Below are 10,059 nucleotides of genomic sequence, written 5' to 3'. Positions count from 1 at the left end.
TTATTTCAGAAGCCCTTTAAATGATGGGCATAACCTCAGGATACAATCAAATACAGAATATCCTAATTCAACATAAAAGAATCCAATAAGTTTTGAAAAGTATTAAACTTTTATAATTAATCCTTCCAAATTATACATCAGATTTAAGATTCCTTAACCAAAGAATCCATTATGTATCAAAAAGAAACAAATATTCAATCAACTTAGATCAGTTTGCTCCTTTTAGCCAACAACCAGGTGGCTACAACTTGATAAAAAAAAAAAAAAAATGGCTAGAACACAGTTTAGAGGGAGGGCGGGGGAGACGATTCCATGTAGACACCCTTCTCCCAACTCCCCCTTAAAAGAGGCAGGGGGAGGGAAGGCGAGCTAAACTGCACCCCTGGAAAAAAAGATTCCCTCCCGTTTCTCCCACCCCACCTCTTAATTTCTCCTTCCAAATACCTTCCCAATATTTTCTCTTATTCCTTAAAAATCATCCAAACCTTTAATTGCTTCTATAAATCAATCCTTCATAAATCACCTGCATTTTCTTATTTTCCCTTCAAAACTTCACAATATAGTGAATAGCTAAATGATTCCATAAAACCTACACATGTCCAGCAAAGTATAACTTATAATGTTAGCAAATTACCCAATGTGCTTCAGAAGGTAACATAGTTTTACCACCATATGTGACCCCTTTGAGGCAAGTTAACACAACTTCTCTTTAACACGCCATTTTTCTTAAGATCTTATACTCAAAGATAACCAAATCTAGCCTGAATGGGCAACAGTAAAATTATTTTAAAACTACCCAAAATGTTATGTTTTGTTTTTCACTTAGGTTTAAGCAAGTTTTTCAAAACCTTTCCCAAAGTTTCAAAGCAATGAGCATAAACTCCTTTATCCTTCAGAAGCCTTATCTGCCTAGCCCAACCCAAGCCAAGCCTGCATTTTAAATTGCTTCAAGGAAAAATCAGAGTGCCAGTTTTAAAATATTTACAAATTAGTGCAACAAGTTAAAAAGTTTAAAATCACAAGCAAATTTTATACTAAGCATAGTTACAATATTGAAATAACCAATTCCTAATCATTGTTCTTAAACCTTTAGCAGAGCTCTTTAACAGATAAGTCACACAGAACACAGAATACATAGACTGCACAATTACAACATTCAATAAGACCTTAACATCAAACCCAGAACCAGATGGTGTCTTAAAAAGACATCCAGATTTATACTCTAGAATACTCATCATTGTGCCAATTGGCACACAGAACCAGATGTGTCTTAGAAGACATCCACTGGGGCAGCTAGGTGGCGCAGTGGATAGAGCACCAGCCCTGAATTCAGGAGGACCCGAGTTCAAATCTGGTCTCAGACACTTTAACACTTCCTAGTTGTGTGATCCTGGGCAAGTCACTTAACCCCAGCCAAAAAAAAAAAAAAAAAAAAAAAAAGACATCCACTGCATCCAGTGGATACTACTCTCAGAAGTTAACAGCTGTCAGTGTCTTATAATTCTGAGAATCCACATGCTAGCACAGACAGAACAGATAAACAGATCAGATTATGTCCTAAAACATTCAGATTTACTCTCCAGTGGCTGAAATGGAATGTCTACCATTGGGTCATAGTTGTGCCTGAAAACTGCTCTCTTTCCCTGGAGACTCTGGAGAAATCCAGAGGGGCAGCCTCTCCAGGCCAAGAACCCATATCCTCAACCACTCTAAGACCCAAGGTGGAGACCCAAAAATCTCTTAACATTCTCAGTTTCTAATATCTAGATGGAACCATTTCTGGATGGAGATGACATAATGGAGGGAGGTGCCAGAGAGGCTCCTGATATTCTAATGATGTCTAAGATATAACACCTTTATCTTATCAAATATTCTAATGATTAAGAGGGAATGATTATAGCCTGAAGCAGAATAACTGAGATAGGACAATTAAGGAAACCAATTCAAGATATTAAAAGGGAACTATGGCACAACAATATATTTAGAAGAATGGCACATGTTTAACCTCTATCTGATTCCTTGCTGTCTTGGGGAGGGAAGGGGGAGGTGGAGAAAAATTTGGAACACAAGATTTTTCAAAGGTGAATGTTGAAAACTATCTTTGCATGTATGTAGAAAAAAAATGCTATTAAAAATTTTTTTTAAAAAGGAATGAAATGAGAACCAAGGACAAATAGCTATTAATTATAATAACAACTCAATAATAATGCTTCATTGGTGGAATAGAAGTAATTCTACACATTGTATGGAAAATTTTCAAAGAATGCGCCATTCAAATTGAAAAAGCTTTGAATTCAACCAATAGACTATGTCTAGTTATTGACCCATGAGACAGACAAAAATTACCAAAAAAGCCCTCAGTCCTTTTGACTCTTATATTCTTCCTGTCCACTCACACAACTCACACTCACTCCAGTTCAGGTCCTCATCATCTTTTGTCTGAACTATTGCAAAAGTCTGTATTTGGTATCCCTACCTCAAATTTTTCTCCATTGCAATCCATTCACCATTCAGCTGCAAATGTGATATTTTTAAAGTTTGTTCCGATCATATTATTTCCTCCTCACTTCCTACACTCCTTCCCTTACTAATCAGTGACTCCCAGTGGTTCTCTTGATGAGGTTTAGAATGAAATTAGATTTAATTGAGGTCTAGTGGCAGATTCAGGGCACAGGGAGTCAAATAGAGTTCCCCTGCAATCCCTTTGGATTCGGTGCAAGAATACAGAGTTAAAAGAGGTCTAGTGGCAGTGCAGAGTGCCTTGTAAAGGAATTTAAAGACCCGAAAACCTAGATTGATAAAGGAGGTTTATTATGGGGTTTGGAAGTAAAGTTAAAGTCTAGTTAGTAAAAGGTGAAAGTAGAGATAAAAGGGCACCGGAAACAGGATTCCAGTGGGCAGAGGTCCTTGGTACACTAGACATAAGGCTGCCATGTTAGGAACCTGTGCAAAGAGAGAGCTCCAGTTTGGCTCTTTTATAATGAGAGATTTAGCTAAAGGGGCCTGTAGGTGGTGTCCCAAGTTGGCTCAGATCCAGTGGAGGCGGGGACAGGTCTAGATCTCCTATTGGAATTCAAAAGGGGCTTTTGACAGAATTTGTGAATCAAAGGTCCTAGCTTCTTGAATTAATAATGCATCAGCTAAGAGGGGTTGGGAATCAGAAAGGAGCACAACCCTCAGCATTCCCTGAAAGGATTAGTTTCTTAAAGGGAGCACAACCCACATCACTCTGTTTATCTCCAGGATCAAATATAAACTTTATTTTTTGGCATGTAAAGTTTTTTTTCATCTCTTGATGGGAGGATCCAAATGTAGGTTGGTATGAATTGGTAGCATGAGTCATCTGGTGGGGGATGCCTTTTGTACCTTCAAAGGACTTTCTTACTTTGAACCTCAGCTCTTGATATGGTAAATAGCACAGTGACCTCTCAGGTCACTGAGGTCATCAGTCAGAAATGTTTGCTTATCTTTGTAATGAAGACAATATCCTTAAAGCTAGCAGAGAAAGTCATGTCCTTTCAGATCTTGCCAGCAGTTTTGAAATGCTGCAAGCAAATCTGTCTTATTAGATCACATTTGAGTCAATTTTAGAGGAAGATGATGATTCGCTAAGTTTTGGCAGCCTATGTATGGTTTAAGAGCAGATAATACTGTTAACACAGCATTCCAGTGCTAAGGGTCAGCCATTTTAGATTTAATTTAGATCCTTCTTGGATAGCCATAGGGACACAAGGAGAATCTTTGTTAAATGGCCAACAAATATATGTACAACTGAAGTAATTATATCCATATTGACATATTCAGGAGACTTTAGTGAACTGGAGAGAACTAAGTTTTTCCTCAAAGACATAAAAGAAGATAAAAATTGGGTTTCATTGTACTCCCAAAAGCAATAAAATAACTCATTTATATGACACCTTTGATATCTATAAAGCCTCATAACAACCCTGTGAAGTAATAAAAGGATTATAAGCCCCATTTTATAGATGAGGAAACAAGTTCAGAGAGGTTAGATTACTTTCTCTAAGTCACTTGGCTAGAGTTGATGTGGATTGTCTTCCCATGTCAGAAAGAAGCCCAACCAGCTATTATCAGATATAATCAATTCCCAGACTATCCTCTTTTTTGTAGAGTGTGAGAAAGAAAGTCTTTATCCATCTACATTGTCTATTCATACACATCCCCAACCACTGGGCATCTTTAAACAACCTTTGAAATATTGATTATCATATCTTTAGACAGGTCTGGAACCAGATATTCCATCTGACTTCTCTTTGATCCCTCCCTCTCCCCAGCTCCCTCGCACTTTCCCTCCTCCTTGAATTCTAATGCTGAATTCCCACCTTTACTTCCCTAGTTTCCTGAGAAAGTCCTGAAAATAACTCAGCCCATTATGAAGTTACTCTCTTCTCATAGTGCCTCTTTTTAATGGCCTTTTTCTCCTTACTCTAGCTATCTCTGATTGGTCTACTAAACTCCTCTATGGATCTAACCTGCCAATGAATGGCTTACTCCCACTTTATGCAGTATTTCTTTTCTATTGTGAGTTCCCTGGGAAAACTTGCCTTTTCCTTGCTAATTATATACTCTCCCAACTCTTATTTCATATTTGCCACTCGTGGTGCCTGTTTTACCTCTTATTTTGACAGACGTTTATTTCAAACTAGGAATTGCTACCATGACTTCATCAGGAGTCAGAGCCAGGACTCCAATCCAGTCAAAAGACTTGAAGGACAGAATTTTTGTACCCTCCCTCTCTTCCCCCCATTATGCCTGATTGAAAGGTATCACATTCATGAAGATGGAATGAGTCTAGTGATTTAGTGATTTCTTTTAAAAGATATACTGTGATGGAAATATGCCATGCACATTCAGAGAAAGAACTATGGAGATTGAATGTGGATCAAAGCATAGTGTTTTCTCCCTTTTTTATTTATTTGTTTTTTCTTGTGATTTTTTTCCCCTTTTGGTCTGATTTTTCTTGCACAACTTGGCAAACATGGAAATATGTTTTGAAGGATTATACATGTGATGTAAACTGTGTCCCCTTTAATCATGGGGGGGTCCTGATATAAATTGTGTCCCCTTTAATCTTTGGGGAAAGGGAGAGAAAAGAATCTTTGGGGGAAAGATGATCCTGAGTCTCAAAACCCTCCTAGTGTCTGTGAGGAGCCCACCCTTCTGAGCATCCATGAGGGAAACTCCCCAGAGAAGTAATCTCATTCAATTGGAGATCTTTGTCTGGGGAATAATCACTGCCCTCTATTGAATCAAAAAATTGGGCCTTAATCTCCTCAACTTCAAACCTCAGAAGGCTAATAAAAGATGACTCTGAACTTCGAATCTTTCCTAATGCTCTTCTGGACTTAGCCCACTGGGTCTTTCTCAGTATAAACCTTTGGAGAAATCCTAACAGGATTTTGCCCACTGATGAAGATATTTTCTAGGAAATCTGTCTTCTTAGCATAAATAAACTCATTCTTACCACAAACCTCAAGCCGTATTCATTGGGGTTTGTGAATTCTTTCACAAAACCTGTGATCAGCCAAGAAGTCCCCATTGCTATTAGGGGATCTTGAATTCTCACACTCCATCATTTGGTGGCCTATTTTGGGGATCCCTGAAATTCTGGCCGAGGAGGTAAGCCTTTTCTTGCTGATTGTCTATTCTATAGCTAGGACACTCAAATATTAGGGAAAATTTGGGTCATCAGGAGCTCCACACTCTAGCAGAATTTCCTGATTGGGGACACTCAGACTGGGAATTCCTGCTCGATAACATGAGTCAGGGAACTTCTGTCATCTCACTCAATAGTGATGCCTAAGAAAGGACGAGGTACTATAGAATCCAGGAAATCTAAAGCTTGTAGCAAAATGGAACAATCTACTTTTGTCTCTATCCCTAAGGATTCTTCCTTGGGTAGTCTCTTAAAAAACAGACAAATTCAGCTTAAAAGATCTCAAAACTAAAACGCTTAAATTAAAACAGCAAGGTGTTTCTACTGGGATTATATCCCAAAGAGATCTTAAAATGGGGAAAGGGACCCATATGTGCAAAAATGTTTGTGGCAGCCCTCTTTGTACTGGGAATCTGAGCGGATGACCATCAATTGGAGAATAAATTATGGTATATGAACACTATTCTGTAAGAAGTAACCAGCAGGATGATTTCAGAGAGTTTTGAAGAGACCTGATGCCAAGTTAAATGAACCGAACCAGGAGATCATTATACACGGCAACAAGAAGATTATACAATGGTCCATTCTGATGGATATGGCTCTTTTCAACAATGAGAAGATTCAAACTAGTTCCACTTGTTCAGTGATGAAGAGAGCCATCTATACCCAGAGAGAGGCCTGTGGGAACTGAGTGTGGAACACAACATAGCATTTTCACTCTGTTGTTGTTTGCTTGCATTTTGTTTTCTTCCTCAGTTTTTCTTTTTTTTTCCCTTCTTGATCTGATTTTTCTTGTGCAACAAGATAACTGTATAAATATGTATATGTATATTGGATCTAACATTTATTTCAACATATTTAACGTGTATTGGACTACCAGCCAGCTAGGGGAAAGGATGGAGGAAAGGAAGGGGAAAAATTGGAACAAAAGGTTTTGCAGGGGTCAATATTGCATATGCTTTGTAAATTAAAAGTTTTAATAAAAAATAAGATAAAATATTGAATAGTTTTTTAAACAATGAACTTTTCTTAAATTCTTATAAATGAAGATGTGTACATTATGCCACTTAAAAATATATTTTATTGATGTATTTTTTAATATCATTAAAAAAAAAAACAACAGCATTTCAGGATGCTGCTTAAATTTGCTGGAGGAAAACCAAACTCCCTCTTTCCTGCTCCTCTAGGAACACAGAATCCCTCCTCTGCACCCCTATGCAGTCCTTATTAGGAGACTTCTGAATCCCTTCCAGAACAGGACCTTATTATGTTCAACAGTATTTCTTTCACTCTATCCCCCTCACCTCCTGAACCAGATCCTGAGATTTCTTAGCCCCCACTTCGCAATCCCTCTGATACAACGAATGGGACCCCTTTTTCTCCTCCTCAGGATACTCAGGATTCAGACACCCCTTCTAATCTCTGCCCCCTGAAAGAAGCAGCAGACTCTCAGGGAGAGACACTCAAAGCAGAGTTGTCTCTTTCAATATCAAATCTCTCCCAGACTAAGAAAAAACCTGGCCATTATTCTGAGGACCCCATCCAGTTTTTTGAGGGGTCCAAAGCCAATGTCCTCCTTGATCTCTCCAGAGGAGATGTTAATATTAAACAATCTCCCCCTATTTACAGTGGAAGCTGCAGAAGCCAGCTTTGGGCCCTCAAACTTCTCCCACTCAGCTATTAGAAATAGCAGTTGGAGTCTTTAACAAGAGGGAGCAAATTGCCATAGGGGTAAAAGACCACAGAGTTAAAGCAAGAAATGGAGTACAATCCCAAATTCATCCAGGAATCATATGTCATGGACATGGACCACTGGGGCTGAAACTGTCCCCTGAGCAAACTCCCCAGTCTTTGCTCTGAGTGCAACCAGGAGGGGCAGACTGGAGGAGAGACTGCCCACAGAGGATAAGCTGCCCCCCCATACCCAACCCTCTGGCAGGATTTGGAACTTGATCAAGTTCCCTCTCTCTCTACTGAGACAGCCCAACACCTGGATGTGGTCAGTAAGACTGTTGAATTTCTTTTTGATATGGGGCTTCTCTCTCAGTTTTGCTCTGGCACTCTGTTCTCACTTGCCCCTGCCCCCATAGAATGGGAATTTAAGGGAAACTTAACAATTGTTTGGAGACTTACCCTCTGCCTTGCCAGTTTGGTGACCTGTTATGTAAACATCTGTTTCTTATTATTATCTCCTATCCTACTCCCTTATTGGGATGTGATTTAATGGTGAAACTGGGGACCCAATTTTCTTTTCTCAGACCTCCAGATGAGCTTTTTGTGCTGCTTTCAAATCTTAAGTACAAACTCTTAGCACTATCTAGAGTTAAGAGATTTGGAGTCTTGATTAGCAGTCCACTCCAGAGGCTTTCTAGATACAGCCATAAAAACCCTTAGTTTTACCCTAAAAGCCAAACTGACTTCTGCCCCTGCCCTGGCTCTATCTAATTTAGAAAAACCTTTCACTTGGTATGTAGATGAAAGGAGGGGCCAGGTTCCGGAAGTCTTAACTCAGGCCCTTTGACTTTATGCTAGACAGGTTACCTGCTTTTCAAAGTAACTGGACTCAGTTTCCCTAGAATAACTCTCATGCCTTAGAGCAGTGGCTGCTATAGCTCTTTTAATTAAAGATGCCTCAAAACTTACCCTAGGGCACCAGAGCATTTTAGAAGCCAAAGAGCATCAGTGGCTTACTATTAGGAGGCTTACTATATCAGGCTCTCCTACTAAACATCCCCAACCTGAAGCTAAGCCACTGCCGCCTGGGACTTCTGCCCAGAAAGTTGAATTGCCCTAACCAGAGCTTTGGAACTGGGGAAGGGAATGAGTGTGGACATCTATACTGACTCCAAATACATTTTTACTAATTGGGTAGAAGCTTTTCCCTGCAGTATTGAGAAGGCTCAGGAAGTAATAAGGTGTTTGCTAAAAGAGATCATACCTCCCCTAAGCCTCCCTAGCTCCTTGCAGAGTGACAATAGAATAGCTTTTACTTCTCAGATATTTTAGAGTATTCCTCTGAACACTCTGGAGAAAGAAGGGTGAAATTGTCTATGTCCTTTCTCTTACTCTCACTCTTCTTCCTACCTCTTTCCCACCCCAATGATGAGAATTTTGCTCCTAGCATTTTCTCTCTTTCTTTTCTTGATGTCTTTCTATGGCCCCTGCCAGTAGTTAACTCCTTCTTAGCCTTTCAGGCTTGGGAGCTCCATAGGCAGTGGGGACATTCAGAATTGTTGGGTGGGCCATTAGCATCCTCAAGGCAGCCCACAAATGGGACCTGATGCTTTATTTGCAAAGGTCCCATTCCCAAATGTCATCTCCATCCTGGATGTCACCCCACTTTTTTAATCTGCTTGTGAGATTGTTTCCTCCAGGCTCCAAGCTACAAACTTCCAACTACTTGTTCAGTCTGAAGATGATGGGACAACTGACTTGGACACTCCACATCTCCTAGGTGTTGCTGCCACCTTCAGATCACACTTTTCCTCTTGACCTGAATCCCCATTGAATATAGGGACAACTCTACGACCCTTGTCAGTTTAAAGTAGCTATAGAAGATGAAACCTTCATCCCTTTGTGCCAAATGAATTTGGGGGGCTTAGCTTCAGGTTGGGGATGTTTAGTAGGAGAGCCTGATATAGTAATTCATGAGGGGAATGATGTAAACGATCCCCCTGATCTTTGAGGGGGAAGGTTTGGGAAGGCCCTGAATCAAAATCCTTCCCAGCCTGTGGGAGGGGCCCCATGTTCACAGGGAAAACTCCCAGATAGGAATCTTTTATTCAATTGGAGATCTTGGTTTGGGACATAATCACCATCCTCTATTAAAAAGTACCCAGCTCTGGGCCAAAAAAATCCAATGTGTGCCCATACCTTTGCAAATAATCCTAACAGGATTTTGCCTTCTAAGAAAGCTGTTTTCTTAGTGTAATAAACCCACTTTTTGCTACATACCTCACCATTTGGGTTTGCGAATTATTTCTCAAAGAATCTGTGACATCTACCAGGCGATCTCTCAACCCTCATTTGTCATACCTCAACAAAATCTTCTGAACTCCATACCCTATCAGACTCAAAGCTGTATTTCATTCTCTCCTTCTTCTCTTCTTTTCTTTCCTCCTCTTACAATATCAGAGAAACTGAGGCGAGTAGAGACTGATTTAATTTTAAAATTGGAAAGCTATTAAGCTAGCTAACAGATGGAACTATTCTCCAAAGCATTCAGTGCAGAGGAACTGAGGCAGATTTTTTGGGATGCCTACAGTGGTGGAAATGGGTTTAAGAGGACTTTCTAGGGTCAGTATTTTCAGAGAACAATAACTGATGTTATCCGTAGAAGCACCTCACAGGTGTAATGCCCAAGTAAGCAGAATTACAGAAAT

The sequence above is a fragment of the Sminthopsis crassicaudata genome, chromosome 5, assembly GCF_048593235.1.
Source record: "Sminthopsis crassicaudata isolate SCR6 chromosome 5, ASM4859323v1, whole genome shotgun sequence".
NCBI lineage: Eukaryota > Metazoa > Chordata > Mammalia > Dasyuromorphia > Dasyuridae > Sminthopsis > Sminthopsis crassicaudata.
The sequence above is the reverse complement of the archived record's forward strand: the minus strand, read 5'-3'. Positions refer to the sequence as shown.